General features: G+C 41.3%; 1 protein-coding gene across 3 annotated transcripts in view; it reads right to left on the bottom strand.

Moving 5' to 3' along the window:
• The window catches only part of LOC149821027 (Mitochondrial substrate carrier family protein), a 69,676-nt gene that overhangs the window by 26,240 nt on the left and 26,683 nt on the right, over positions 1–16,753 (bottom strand). The window lies entirely within an intron of this gene.

Raw genomic sequence — 16,753 nt, 5'->3', positions numbered from 1 at the left:
AAACTCAATGGGTCCAACTATCACGTCTGGGCCAGAAACATGGAGGTTCATATTAAAGAAAAAAGGCTTTGGGGTTATGTTTAAGGCTCGATTCCCAAACCAGAACCAAAGATAACCTTGATGGAGAAAGGAGAAATAAAAATCCTTGAAGGCGAAGAAAGAGCCAAGGCTCTTGAAGACTACACCAAAAAACATGAAGAATGGGAGATGAGGAATCTTAAAATCCTCTCATGGATTTTCTCATCCGTAAACAAGAATTAACGCCAATATTATCGAGTTTAAGAAGGCTTCTCAAGCGTAGGAGTACCTTGAGAAGATGTACACCTCTAGGGACTTGTCTCATAAATATTACCTCCAAAAGAGAGCTCTAACTCTTCATCAATGAGAGATGACTATAAGGGAGTATTTTGCAGAACTCTCTTCTATTTGGGATGAGCTTGCTATGCTCAAACCCAAGTGGAGTGGAGAAGCCATAGAGCTTCGTCATAAATAATTGGAAGAAGATAAATTTTTTTATTTTTTGAATGGGCTTAGGCCTAAATTCGAACAAATCTGATCTTCTCTTTTATCCGCCTTCACTTCCCCTCTCTTGAAGATGTAATTACTAAACTAAGTGGGAAAGAGACTCGTATGGGTATAAGCAAGAACAACCCAAGTGTTCTAGCTACACCTTCCTATAATGAAGAAAATGAAGGAGTTAATGTCGTCTCAAGACCGAGGAGCAACTTAAGGACCTACAAGCCTCCTCACTTCAACAATCAAAACTCAAGTGATCAAGGAGGGAAGAAGGATTATAGCAAGCTTTTATGCCATTTTTGTAAGGAACCGGGGCATATCAAGCCTATTTGCCCAAAGTGAAAAAAGTTACTTGTCATGGCTACTACATCCCAACCTCAAAAGGAAGAGTGCTCGTCATCTTCAAATGGAGTTCCTTCATTGCAACAAATCGTGGATGCACTTCAACCTCTTCTAAAATGGGCTATTTTCGGAGCCGTCAACATCTTCTCCTCCCGGTAAGACCTCTTGGCTTTTAGATTCGGGTGCGTCTTTTCACATGACCCCAAGTTTTAGTTCTTTTTCCGAATACTCAAAAAATCTCTCTCCATCTTTTGTTTCAATCGCGGATGGAACATCTCTTGAAGTAAAAGGAATAAAAAATTTTAAAAAACAAGGATTCTTTATTCCAAAAATTAGATTTATACCCAAATTAAACTTAAATTTACTTTCTGTTTCTCAACTCTCGGATCATGGGTGTGATATAAAGTTCTCATCTAACAAATGTTGGATACAGGATCGTCGGTCCGGGAGATTGATTGGGGAAGGCTCTAGGAAGGGCGATCTATATTATGTCGATTCCCTTCAAATTCCAAAGAATCTGTTTTGTAATATTGTCCAACAAAAGGATATTAATGTGTGGCACAAGAGACTTGGACATCCAAATCTTGCAAAAATTTCTCATTTACCTTTTATTAAAAGTCTATGTAAAAGTGATTTCACTTGTAATGATTGTATTCTTGAGAAAATGAAAAAATTGTCTTTTTGTCAAAGATCTATGTTTACAACAAGACCTTTTGAAATTATCCATTCGGATGTATGGGGACCGGCACCCGTCCTATCAAAAGGAGGTCTTGCATATTATGTCATTTTTTTACGACCACACGAGATATTGTTGGATTTATTTTCTTAAACACAAATATGAAGTTTTCTCGATTTTTAAAACCTATCATATGATGATTAAAAATCAATTTAATGGGAATCTAAAAATTTTTAGAACTGACTCTGGTGAAGAATACCTTTCAAGTGAATTCAAAAATTATCTCGAAAGTCATGGTATTCTTCGTCAAAGATCTTGTCCCAAAACCCCTCAACAAAATGGATTAGCCGAAAGGAAGCATAGACATATAATAGAGACAACTCGAACATTACTTGTTTCTCAAAACATCCCAAAAGGCTTTTGGGCTGAAGTGGCTTTAGCATCTGTCTATCTGATAAATCAGCTACCTTCTAAAAACTTGAACAATATCTCGCCTTTTGAAAAATTGTATACCAAAGAACCTGACTATAGTCGGTTGAGAATTTTTTGTTGCAAATGCTTCGTTCTTATTGACAAGAACGACAAGCTTTCACCAAAAGCCATTGCCTGCACTTTTCTTGGATATTCTGAAACCCAAAAAGGGTTTCGTTGTTATGATATTAAGAATGACAAGCTATATGTTTCTAAAAATGTGAGTTTTCTAGAAAATGTTAATGGTTTTGAAAGGAGTGAACCCTTTGAAGAAAACATGGATTACTCCTTTTTATTTGAAATGTTAGCACATGATGATGATAGTGATGACGATTTCAATCATAATGACGTCAATGATAAAGAAGGTGGCTCTTCCCATCCACCTATCTCCCAACATAGAAATGAAGGAGCATTGAGAGATCCTATAACATATACCCATAGAGATAGAAACAGTTTTAGGAGTGCAATTGAAAAATTCAGTGAACCTAGCGGGTCCAATTCAACAAATAATGAAAACCTACGAAGAACTAAGAGAAGTAGAAAGATGCCTTCTAGGTTTATTTCATATGATTCGTTTACTACTAAACATAGAGCCTGCCTTAGCGCCATTCATTCCTATATAGAACCCAAAAACTTCAAAGAAGCCAAAAAGAATGATGAATGGCTGAAAGCAATGAAATGTGAGCTTTCAGCTCTCAACAGGGCAAAGACTTGGGAGTTCCAAGATCTTCCTAAGGGTAAGAAAGCAATAGGGTGTAGATGGGTATTTAAGGTAAAAACCAGAGTTACCGGAAGCGCCTAGGCAAAAGGGAAAGCGCGCTTCGAAAGCGCGAAACGTCGCCCTTCCGAAGCGTGAGGGGAAGCGTCCCCTTTCTTTGGGAAGCATGCTTCCCTTTTTATGGGAAACGCGCTTCCCCCACGTTTCCCTCACGCTTCCCCCTCGCTTCCCCATTTTTCCATTTTTCCGCTTCCCCTCGCTTCCTAGGTCGTTTCCGGTTCGCTTCCTAGGTCACTTTCGAGACGGTTCAGAATTTTCTTCTAAGTGGTCCCACGCTTCCCCGCTTCCTAAATTTTTGAAAGTGCCTCACTTCCCGCTCCCGCTTCCCGTATCGCTTCTTGCTCCCACTTCCTCGACTGGTAACTCTGGTAAAAACTAAGAGCGATAGATCTCTTGAGAGATATAAGGCTCGATTAGTTGCAAAGGGATATAGTCAAGAATACGGGATTGACTATGAAGAAACTTTTGCCCCTGTGACCCGAATGGTCACTGTCCGATGTCTCATTACCGTTGCCTCAATCAACAAATGGAACATCTATCAAATGGATGTTAAAAACGCCTTCCTAAATGCTGATCTGAATGAAGAGGTATATATGGATGCTCCACCAGGAATGGAGACTCCCAAAGGAAAAATGCTTCGTCTTCGAAAAGCACTTTATGGTTTAAAACAAGCCCTCAAGGCTGGGTATGATAGATTTAACTCCATAATGTTAGAAAATGATTTTTCTTCTTGTTTCACTGACACTGCTTTATTTGTTAGAAAAACCAATGCAGAGATTGTCATTCTGCTCTTATATGTGGATGATATGCTTATAACCGAAAGTGATTCTAAAGGGGTTAAAAGCATAAAATCAATTTTAAAGGATAGGTTTGAAATGTCTTATTTGGGATTTCTAACTTATTTTTTGGGTATTAAAGTAGCATACTCTCATAGAAGGTATTTTTTATCTCAAACTAAGCTTGCCTCTAAGCTTATTGATCGGTCATGTATTACAGATGATAAGGTTTGTGGAACTCCTGCTATCATAGGAGCCAAAATGAAGATTGATGATGGTATTCCTCTCTCTGATCCAACCCCCGACAGACAGCTTGTGGGATCTTTGATGTATCTGAATATTACTAGACCAGATATCTCTCATGTAGTTCATACTGCAAGTTAGTTCCAACATGCACCATCAGTTCACATGAGTACCATCTTGCGGATTGTGAGATACATAAAAGGCACACTAAACAAGGGAGTATTCCTATCCTCTTCTTCTGAATTAAAATTAATTGCTTATATTGACTCTGACTGGAGAAGTGACCCAAATAACCGTCACTCCACCACTGGTTTTTGTGTGTTTTTATGAGACTCGCTGATTTCATAGAGATGTAAAAAGTAGCAAAAAGTGTCTCTATCCTCAACAGAAGCTGAATATTGTGCCATGACGACTACTACCATGGAAATTGTATGGATTCATCAGCTATTAAAAGACATGGGGATCTCAATAGAAGGGCCCACCAAGTTATGGTGTGATAACAAGAGTGCAATATACATTGGAAAAAATCATACTTTTCATGAGCGGACTAAACACATTGAGATGGACTGTAACTATGTTCGGGAAGCATATCTAAAAGGAGTTATAGATCTTTCATATGTAACTTCAAAATATCAGTTAGCAGATTTCTTCACCAAAGCTTTGTGTGCTCTGCGGTTCAATTTCCTCCTTGGCAAACTTTCGGTATCTTGCCCTAAGTTTGAGGGGGTGTGTTAAATTGTAATTTATAAGACAATGTATTTTCTATATATATTTTATATATATAAAAGAAGATACATATACATATATACATTTCATATATATGTACATGTATCCATCTACTTGTATATATAAAATATATATTTCTTTCTTGTATTGGTTGTAGGGGTATTTTAGTCATTTCTATATTTTATGCATATTCATGTTTTTTAATATGATTGTAATTCCTCCTTTTTATTTTTTCTTATTTTTGTAATTTTTTTCATTTCTTTTTTTTGTTTTTTTATATAATGTTTTTGTACGCAGTCAGTCCCTGACTGTGTACAGTGTACAACAGTCAGCCACTAAGTGTACACAGTTTTAAAAAGATAGACGTTGGGCTGATTCCCAATGTCTCTAATAAGAGCCGTTGGGAATAGCCCAACGTCTCTTAAGTATGCTTATAAATAAGGGCTATGTGAGCCCATTGTATGCATGTATTACAGTCTCCTTAAGCTTATAAATACTATGCATTTATTGCACTTTCTTTGGTGTAAAGCTTATAAACACTGTGCATTATTGCACTTCTTTTGTGGTGTAAAGCTTATAAACACTGTACATTTATTTTGTGTATTGAGTATTTGAAGTATCAAGTTATTTGAAAACTTGATTGTTTGCAAGGATTCTTCACAAACATGACATGAGTAGACCCAAAATAGCACCCAATTACATGTCTTTCACAAGTGGATCTGGTCCAAGAAAAATGGTATGTTATCAAGTAATACAGCCAGGTTATGTTGGTAAAAGAAAGGTAACAATGGATTCAAGCAAAGAACCATAACTTGGCTTGACGGTTTCTGTTTAAGTTGTGCCCCACAATTTTTGATAGAAAAATAGATTATTCACTCTTCTTCTCTTCCTGCATTCATAGAGTTCCCATTACCTATTTAAGAGATGACCTTAAATTCATTACTATTCCAATAGATGTTTTATTGGAATTGCTAGCCACACAAAGGAATAGTGTGCCACTATATTTATTTACCAAGAAAAGAATGAGTTGTTATAAATCTCCCCTCCTCTGGCAGACATGATCAAATATCTAGTGGCCCCTGATAATTTGATAGGGAACTAATAATCCTACACTTCTATCTGAGTACTACTACTGACTCTTCTATACCTAGTAGCCTACTAATTGCAGCTTCATATTTGCTGTGAAACAAGTAGTTCCTACATTCCTTTCATCAGACATGGAAGTGGTAAAATGTAGCTGCAATATATCAAGGCCATACTACTAAACGCCTTGTTTATCTCAACCCAATTCTAGGCCCTACTTTGTAACACCTGATTGTCTATGAGCCTCATGCTGACCATTACTTTGGTATTCCATTTCCTGAGCACTGTGGACATCACGTTCTTCTCACTGTAACAACAAAAGCACCAAACAGCAGAATGCACTAGGTTATACCCAATATTTGCTTTCATTGTGGTTGCAACAACAAAGTTTTGGGTTCACTGCCTTTTCACCACATCAATAAAATGTTTATAACTTTATACCTTTATTGCTCCTTACTCAGATATTTAGACTGCTACTTTGGTTTTTGTTCAATTGACAATGGCAAGATGAAACAATTTAAAATAGACCACCATGCTATCTGAGAACGGAGAAGAGATACTAAGTTTTGGGTTCACTGCCTTTTCACCACATCAATAAAATGTTTATACCTCTATTGCTCCTTACTCAGATATTTAGACTGCTACTTTGGTTTTTGTTCAATTGACAATGGCAAGATGAAACAATTTAAAATAGACCACCATGCTATTTGAGAACGGAGAAGAGATATGAAATAGAAACCCGATTTACAGCAAGTGACCAGAAACTAACTAAGCTTATAATTTGTTCGAGGAATTGGTTTGTGAAGTCCAAGTCATTCATGCCCCATACTATGCTAAACTTGATCCAGCCGACATGGGTACACTTTGAGTGGTGAATCGTTAACATTCATTGTTTGTCTTTATAGCCCTATCATATATATGCTATGGAGATTAATTCTCACCCCCAAAGCACAAAACAAACAGCATGAAGGATTTTCAGCCACGTAGTTATCTTCCTGACTATAATTGTAACGCCCCAAAATCGTGGACTTGAAACCTTTTATGAAAAAGGTTAAAAGCTTTGAAATCGATCACTTATCAGAGTTTGAAACAGAAGTTCAACGGAAAATCATGTTTGAAATAGCAAGTCCCTTGACCTTGGTCGCATTACAGCGCAAACTTCCTTTTACAAACCGTTTTGCAACCAAAATATATATTTTGTTAAAATGAAAAGAAGAGCAAAATTTTGATAATATAGTTTTAGTAATCCAGAGTTTTAATCAGAAGAGATGCTTTCAAAGAAACTTTATACCACATTCACCAAAAGTGTCCTCAGGAGCGCAACGTCAGGGAAAGGGTCTCACCTTGAACGCATCACGTTATCGTGTCATCGCAAGCTGTCTCAACATGTTCACCACCTGCTCATGAAATGGGTCAGTTTCGCGAGAAACTAATAGGAGTGCCAAAGACAAGAAAAAACAAAGACTGCAATAAGCAAGATAATTGCTAAATCAAGTAGGAAAAAGCAAGACTTGCAGAACTAACCAAACGTACTGTGGAGTAAACAAAACTCTAGTAAAGCAAACAGCTAACTACAGAAGCAGTAAAGACCATAGTACTAAACAAGCAACTATAGCAATCCAACTGATTCTAAAAGTGAAGAGTAACTAACTTTATTCAACAGTCAAACAAAGTCAGTACATCACAAGCAATTTATAAGCTACACGCAATAAGCAATCATACGACAACAGTTATCACAGAATGTAGGTAGCTTATAAGACAAGCAACTACATTCATCCAAGTGGTAAACAGTTTGTAGATTACAAGTTGTAAGCAATCACATTAATCATAAGAGATGCAAGCCAACGAATAAGCATTTAACTAGTATGAGAAGCTAGTTATTACTAAGCAAAGACTGCATGAGCAGTTCAACCAACTAAAGTAACGCCTCGACAGGCGTGCATAGCTCAACAAGTAGCATACTGAACTACCGAGTAAGCAAGCAATCAAGTCACATCACAACACGCATATCTCGTAATCATGTGCGTAAGTTATATCTTGTTCTCATTATGAGCTGGCCATTGTAGGTACGCACAAGGCAAAAATGTAGAAACAGCCGAGATCGATTCGGGGGTCCATTATGCTATGTATTTTATTATACCCCGAATGACTGACTGAATCCACATCCTAAGGGGACGTCCAGTGACCAAGAGAGTAAGTCCACAAAGGCGAACAGGGTCTATGGATGCATCCAACTGCTGTTGAAGTGTCAGGCGACTACCATCTAGGATAATTATGGTAGCCCCAATTTTCTCCTACCTCTGATGACTGGGAAAACCAGCCATTTGCCCATAATAGTCATTAATGGCTTGTCCATCAGAGTTTTGTATCATTCATCCTCTCTCTTGATGAACCATCCCGAACGGGCATGACGAGGGTTTCTTAATCGTCGTCGCATTCTATATGCTCTGGTCTTTCAACCTAATAGAGCATCTTGCCTGTGAAGGCGCATAATTATCATTATGTGAATTACACGCGCCATTGCTCGTTCGAGGCAACCACACACCTCTCATCCTACCCACCGCAGTATGCAACGTACCTGTTCAAAAGTACAACCACGATGAAAGGGGTAAGGGTCTCTCGCAGGAAATCCCTCAACACATCTGCTTTACAGAAGTCCAACAGTGAACTCATTTGAGTTCTAACTTATCACGCTCAGGTCCTTTAGACAGTCACGAGCATCTTGCCTATTAGGCGAAGAACAACATTACATGCTTTCTCTAAAGTGTCAATACACGTTTCGGGGTTACTACAAACCTTTTATCCTGCTCTTCGTAGTCCAAACATATTGTACATGACCGAGAGTACGACTACAAAGAGGGGAGCATAGATTTCTTAAAAGAAATCCATCAACAATAATCTTGCGATAATCTCGCGAAAGAAGGAAGTGCGTCAACTATCTTGGTTTGATCAGAAAGCCTAGAAACTAAGTCTCGCATCAGAGGTGATATAGTGTCGATCTTAGCGATGGCACAAGTACCTCGATAGGACTCTCGCCCTACTCGTGCACAAGCTCCTAAACAAGGTTATCTGAGTCGTATCGGATACGCGAACCGAAGTTGCAACACACTTCTCTCAAATACATCGATTTGGGAGATCCAGCTGCTATCTCGCAAAAGGCTTTCGAAATCTGCTTTACTAAGCTATACATTTTTTAAAATAGGTTTGCACCTAAAAACCATCATTTTTGGAGAACCGAAGTGCATAAGTGTGTGTCGTGGCTTTTAAGACAAATAAGTGAAACGGTATACACTATACACTCCAAACTGCACTCAGGGAGTGCAAGCTAACAAGGGGCAAACCCGTGCACATTATAGTGTCGTGGCAAATCGAGGAGCAAGACTCGATGTGCAAAGCTGCACCTCAAGCGTAAAACGCACAAGCCACACACAAGGTATGAAATCATACATTGACCATCGAAACACACTGACCATCGAAACACACAAGCAGACAACTACGTAAGCAACTCATGGGGTATGGGATCATATCCTGACTAAGCAAGTGCAAAAGATGACTCGCGAGGCATGGAGTTGTACCTCGATTAAACGATAAGCATAAGCAAGTAAAGGAGCATACGACAGAGATAAGAATACATGCACGAGCAAAGCATATGCACGAAGTGCGACAACAAAGTAAGGACGAACAACACATACAAAAAGTAAGTGCAAAAGCAAACACGACTACAACAGAAAAGTAAGGTAGTAAGTAGTAACGCCATGGCGCATAAAGCGCGGGGCAACAAAAGTAAATGCAGAAAGTAAAGTGCGAGAACGTAAAAGAGGACCAGGATTGCATCCTGGAGAAAAAGGCATACATATACAAGTAAATGCCATGGCGCAAAGCGCGGAGCAGCAGGAAAGTAAAATACGAAACAGTAAAGAGGACAAGGATCGCGAAACCGCGTCCTTGAGTTAAAATGACATGAACTGTAAAGACATGAATTAAAAGCCCGGGCACATATAGCGCGGCGGCAACAGAAAAATGAAAGTGCAAGAAAGTAAAGAGGACAAGGATCGCGAAACCGCGTCCTTGAATTAAAAGACATACGTATATAGTTTATACGTATACATATATCATCGTCCTCTTTCATTTTTAGTTATCTTTCCTTATTTTAGCATTTATCCATTCATTGTCCATTTACGCAAGAATCTCCTACCTTAAGGGGTTGCGGTCCTTGTACACCTGCGGCGTTGGTAAGCACGAGCTCGAGCCACTAAGGCGAGCTGGATCCACCGTTCAACCTGCGATGCTTAGAACATTAGTAATATGCCATAATACAAACGAGAAGCGGGTCCGGTAAGACCTGCAGTGGTACCGAACCCCAAATACGAGGGTAGGCAGGGAGCTAAGTGTTAGTTTGGATCATGGATCCGACCCGATCCACCTCGAGATGCGTGAGCGGTGGCATGTTTGTAATTAGTTCTTATTACCTGTGTAAAGTTATGTCCTGCATTGTACCACTTATAAATAATAAGTAAAAAGGGAAAACCCTATTGCCGCCGACTACTCTTCTCTCTCTTCTCTTTCTTTACCTCATCTCTAACCCCTGCAGGTTGGTATTTCTGATATTTCTGACATGGTATCAGAGCACAGGCGCGGAAATCGATCATCTAGAAGGCCTATAAGGACCAGCGCGTGAAAGGACGTAGGCTCTATTTCTGATCTTTTCTCTGTCTCCTTTCCTTAAATCAGATTTCTCCAGTTTTATTTCTTAATCTGATTTCACGCATCCCAGTTTCACGTATCCCTATTTCTCTGTCTCTTTTCCCTTAATCAGATTTCTCCAGTTTCTCTTTTTCTTAATCTGATTTCACGCATCCCAGTTTTGCGCATCCTTATTTTTCTTTCGATTCCTTTTCTTTTCCAATATTTTTCCTGGTTCACACGTTACACAACATTGCTATTTCTCTGTGCACACAACATTGCTATTTCTCTGTGCACACAGCATTGCTATTCATGGTTCACACGTTACACAGCATTGCTAATTTTTTTTTTTTGAATAACGTGTGTGTGTGAAGATTATTTTCAGCACACAACATTGTTCTTTCCCCCTCAATATACTGTTAAGTACAGTCAGCATTTAATATTTTCTGGTTTGCACATCACTATATTTTTGTGCAACGTGTGTGCTGATATCATTTCCAGCACACAGTATTGCTGTTTTTTCTTTCCCTTAATACACTGTTAAGTACAATTTGGCCTCTCATTCTTCATATGATCCATGGATTCCAAATTGAACCCTAGTTTTCTTACTCACCTCATGACCCACAAGTTATCCCATGATAACTATTTGCTTTGGAAACGTCAAATTGTGCCTTTTATTCGCAGTCATGGTCTTTATGGGCATCTAGATGGGCGATCACCCGCCCCACCTACACATATCATGCAGGAAATAACAGGTGAAGATGGGAAGGTGAGTCAACTTCGAAGCACCAATCCGGCTTATGACATATGGGTACAACGGGATCAGACATTAGTTGCTTACATAACCTCCACACTTTCTGATCGTGTTTTACAAACTATCTCTGATGACCAATCAGCTGCCGAGTTGTGGAATGGACTAGCTCATTCTTTTTCTCAGGTTTCCGAATCTCGGGCTTTGCAACTCAAGTGGAAATTCCAATCCATGCGAAAAAAAAACAAATTCATTACAGAGTTCATGGGGGATGTCAGAGTGATTACAGATCAGTTAGCTGCCATTGGAAGTCCTGTATCAGATAAGGATATGGTACAATAGGTATTAGGTAGTCTTGGACCTGAATATCGCATGTTTTGCACGGCACTCTAGGTTGTCTCAGTCCTTCCATGTTTTGATGATCTTCAATCTAAGCTTTTGCAATATGAGGTCAGTTTAAATCAGGAACACGCGTCAGATGATGCTCATCCTGTGATGATGACACATACGCCTATTCAAACAGGAGTTCTATTTACTCCTCGCCCCAATGGAACACCTATGAACAAAGGAGGATTACTGCCTACACCAGGTGGAGGAGGTATTGGTTCAAGCAGTGTACCACGAGGAGGACGTGTTCCTACTTGTTTTCTATGCAACAAGCGGGGACATATTAAAGCAAACTGCTGGTACAATCCTCAGACCCAGAACAAATCAGGGAGGCCAGATAGTAGACCAGGGCAGAAGGCAACTCATCAGTTTGCCCGTACTCCTCAGGGACAGGTTCTCCCACAGGACGTACAAAATATCCTTATGACTACTTTCAATCAGATGAACTTGCGCCAAAATGAGGAAGGTATATGGTATATTGATTCAGGGGCAGCAGCACACGTTACTTCTGATGCAGGTAAATTTTCTCACTTGACTCCTTACACTGGAAATGGCACTATAGTCATAGGAGATGGATCTCACCACCCCATCTCTCACACTGGAAATATCTCCCTTTCTTTGCCTGAATCTCAATTACCCTTGTCAAATGTCTTACTCACACCTGCTATTCAAAAGAATATCCTATCTGTGTCAAAATTAGTTGATGAAACAAATTCTTCTGTTGAATTTACTCCTTTTGTTTATCTTAAAGACCTTCACACCAAGAAGACGCTCGCTAAAGGTGAACGGCGCGGGAACATGTACGTCTTTGAAGAATCTCATGTGCCTTTGAAGACGTCGTCTTCCGTAGCCGTGGCTTCATCAGCTTCTTCTTTTCCAACATTTTTGAGTCGATCTACAGATCATAGTTCTTCATCTAGAGTCTTGAAACTTAATAAGCCAAACTTATGGCATCTTCGTTTGGGTCATTGTAGTCAAGTTTTTCTTGACAAGTTGTCTGCTAAAGGTTAATACCCGCAGTCAGTTTAGAGTCAAAATGTCCAAGTTGTCACTTATGCAAAAGTCATGTACTTCCTTTTCATAGTATCAATAAAAGAGCAACAAAGCCTTTTGAGATCATATGCTCAGATGTTTGGGGTCCTGCACCCACTGCCTCTCTTTCTGGATCTCGATACTATGTACTTTTTCTTGACTCTTACACTCGTTTTAGTTGGATTTACTTCATGAAAAACAAACATGAGGTTTTCAAGTTGTTCAAACAGTTTCATGCACTAGTCCAAAACCAATTCAATACCAATGTTGTATATTTCCAGTGTGATGGGGGGGAGAATACATATCCCATGATTTTAGTGAATATTTGAAGGAGCATGGCATTACCCGTAACATTTCTTGCCCTCATACCCCTCAACAAAATGGAGTTGCTGAGAGAAAGCACAGGCATATTGTTGAAACAGCCTTGAGCATGATGCATACTGTGGGCATTCATTTTTCCCTTTGGACCGAGGCTTTCCATACAGCTGTTTACGTTATCAACAGGTTGCCCATGACCATCCTTGAAGATAATTCTCCGTATTTTGTTCTTTATAATTGTCATCCATCATATGAAGAACTACATCCTTTTGGTTGTGTATGTTATGTTCATATTGATCATTCATTGAGAAATAAGTTTCAAGACAGAGCTGTACAGCGCAAGTTTCTTGGGTATGCAGATGACTATAAGGGATACAAGTGTTATGATCCTCATACAGGCAAAACTCGGGTATCCAGAAATGTTGTTTTTGATGATGAAAATTTTGACACTCTGGGTTCATCTTCCACAGATACACAGGACAGTTATGATCCTTGGCTCAGTGACTCACTTTTATATGACTCGTTGCCTCATGAGGATTCATCTTTATTGACAGACAATGAACCCTGTACTTTCGATGTGGAACCACATATGAAAGACATTCTTCCTACAACAACATCCTCACGTTTTTCTGGTCTTGTTTATTCTCGTAGAACTCACCCAGTCAATGATGAGACTCCTCTACGACATTCCACTCGGGTTAGACATCCTATAGAGCGTTGGGTAAGTTATAACAATTTCTCTTTGGATTTTCAAACATTTCTAACCAGAGTTTCCAAAGAAACAGAACCTTCCTCTTTTCATGAGGCTGTCCATTCCCGTGCCTGGGTAGAGGCGATGAATGAGGAAATGGAAGCATTGCATGAATGCAACACATGGGAAATTGTGCCAAGGCCAGACAACAAGAATGTTGTAGGATCCAAATGGGTGTACAAGATCAAGCACAAACCGGATGGCAGTGTTGAGCGCTATAAGGCTCGTCTGGTTGCACGAGGCTTCACACAGCAATATGGGCAGGACTATGATGAAACGTTCAGCCCAGTAGTAAAACTGGGCACAGTCAGGATTGTCATTGCGTTGGCGTTACAACATGGATGGTCACTCAGTCAACTTGATGTTAAAAATGCTTTTCTGCATGATGAACTAAAGGAAGAAGTTTACATGGAGCAGCCACCTGGATATAGCATGCATGATTCATCAAATTGGGTATGTAAACTTCGACGCTCTCTTTATGGATTGAAACAAGCTTCTCGATCTTGGTTTGAAAGTTTTTCCACAGAGATCCAGTATCATGGGTTCAATAAAAGTATTCTAGACCATTCATTGTTCATCTTCAAAAGTGGTTCAGCTATTGTTTAGGTGCTTATATATGTTGATGATATCATTATTACCGGGAGTGATGAGGATTACATATTTTGGGTTAAGTCTATGCTTATGGCTAAATTCAAGATGAAAGACTTGGGTCCCTTGCGATATTTTTTGGGTGTGGAAGTTGATAGTCGACATGAGACTATTACATTGAGCCAACATAAGTACACTATTGATATTTTACTCGCTACAGGGATGGAGAATTGTAAACCAATTAGCACACCTTGCCTTCTAAATCATAAGTTAAGTGCTAAAGAAGGCACTACTTATCATGATCCTACTTTGTATCGTCGAGTTGTAGGGATGTTACAATACTTAACATTCACTAGGCCTGACATAGCATACTCTGTCAATCAGGCCTCTCAGTTTATGCATGCTCCTACAGATGCACATATGGAAGCAGTAAAAAGAATCCTTCGGTATTTAAAGGGTACGATTGGAGATGGTTTGATGTATAACAAAGACACAGCTTATACGTCAAGACATCGACTATTCACCTACACAGACGCGGACTGGGCTGGTGATCCTGATGAGCGCAGATCAGTTTCAGGGTATTGCATCCTTATCGGCAATAATGTTGTAACATGGAGTAGCAAGAAGCAAAAGGCAGTGGCGCGATCTAGTACTGAAGCCGAGTATCGTGCAATGGCAGCAGGAACAACCGATGTTACGTGGATGAGACACCTACTGCAAGAACTACAAGAACCGATCTCGTCCTCTATGCTTCTTTATGATAATCAGAGTGCTATTAATATTGCATTCAATCCCATTCTTCATTGTCGCACGAAGCATATCGAAATCGATCAACACTTTGTTAGACAAAAGGTGGAAGAAAAGGAAATTGAACCTGCATATGTTAGGTCAGATATGCAAGTTGCTGACATTTGTACCAAGGGATTATCCACTCATCAGTTTTGGGCACTCAAAGACAAGTTGAGCATGATCAAAGACCATACTCAACTTGAGGGAGGCTGTTAGTTTGGATCATGGATCCGACCCGATCCACCTCGAGATGTGTGAGCGGTGGCATGTTTGTAATTAGTTCTTATTACCTGTGTAAAGTTATGTCCTGCATTGTACCACTTATAAATAATAAGTAAAAAGGGAAAACCCTATTGCCGCCGACTACTCTTCTCTCTCTTCTCTTTCTTTACCTCATCTCTAACCTCTGCAGGTTGGTATTTCTGATATTTCTGACACTAAGCTCCCTGCGAAAAAGCAATAGAGGCAGCAAGGCCTCCTGCAGGCTGCAGAGGCAGGAACTCTGTGCCCTGCCAACAAGGGTGCCAGAGGCAGGGGCCTCACCCCTGCCTGGCAAAAAGCAGCAGAGGCAGGGAGCAAGGGCTCCCTGCCAGAATAGAAAAAGGCAAGGGAGGGAGCAAAGGCTCCCTGCCAAACCTGCCACAACAAGACAGGACAGGGGGCGCACCCCCTGCTGGAAACGAGACAAGCAGGGGCTCTGCCCCTGCCGACAACAGGATCAAGGCAAGGGGGCAAAGCCCCTTGCCGGAGAACAAACGAGGTGCAGGGGGCTTTGCCCCCTGCTCAAAAACAGGAAGAAGGCAAGGGGGCTTCGCTCCCTGCTGGGAAACCAAAGGAAGCAGAGGGAGCTTTGCCCCCTGCCGACAAAATACAGGAGGCAGGGGGGCAAAACCCCCTGCCGAGAAGCAACAGGAGAGCAGGGGGCTTCGGCCCCTGCTGAGGAACAACAGAGGGCAGGGAGAGCTTCTCCCCCTATCGGAAACAACAAGAAAGCAGGGGGCCTCGCCCCCTGCAGGGACACAACTGCAGGAGGAGCTTCGCCCCCTACAGGCAAGCACAAGGACAGGGGGAACAGAGCTCCCTGCTGAAAAAGAAAGCGACAGGGAGTGGAGCCCCCTGCCGACGAGAGGCGATGACAGGGGGCTCAGCCCCCCTGTCGGCCGACTCCAAAAAGGAAGGCAGGGGGTTAACCCCCTGCCGATGAGAGGCGACGACAGGGGACTCAGCCCCCCTGTCGACCGACTCAAAAAGGAAGGCAGGGGGTTAACCGCCTGCCGACAAGAGGCGACAACAGGAAGCTCAACCCCCTTGTCGACCGACTCCAAAAGGAAGGCAGGGGGTTAACCCCCTGCCGACGAGAGGCGACGACAGGGGGTTCAGCCCCTCACAAAGGAGAAGAAGAAGAGGGGAGGGTTTTACCTGATAGTTGGGGGGTTTTCCGGCGTGATGGACGACGATCGGGGTGAGGATGCCGACAGCACCGTCGTCGGAGGCCGTAGAAGGAGAGACGAGGACAGGGTTCCGGCAAGGCATAGCCGGCGTCGAGGCTGCTCCAATGTTGGGTGGTGCCGGCCCAACACGAGAGAAAAGGGAGAAGACCGACGAGGCTGTCGCCGACGACAGTCATCGATGGTCACGGTGGTCGAGAAGGGAAGAAGGGGGAAACGAGGGATCGCCGATCGGAAGGGTTGCCAGCGTCTGCAAGGAAGCTGACAAAGGAGAGGAGGCAAAGAGGTGGTTCACCGAAGCTCCGGTGAGGGTCGCCGACAGCTCGAAGGTTGTTGACGCTCAGAGGTCGTCGGCAGCTCTGGTCGTCGATGTCTACAGAAGAAGGGGGAGAAGG

The sequence above is a fragment of the Nuphar pumila genome, chromosome 12 (genome assembly GCF_984573655.1).
Source record: "Nuphar pumila chromosome 12, dmNupPumi1.hap1.1, whole genome shotgun sequence".
NCBI lineage: Eukaryota > Viridiplantae > Streptophyta > Magnoliopsida > Nymphaeales > Nymphaeaceae > Nuphar > Nuphar pumila.
This window is presented reverse-complemented; position numbering and strand designations above follow the sequence as displayed.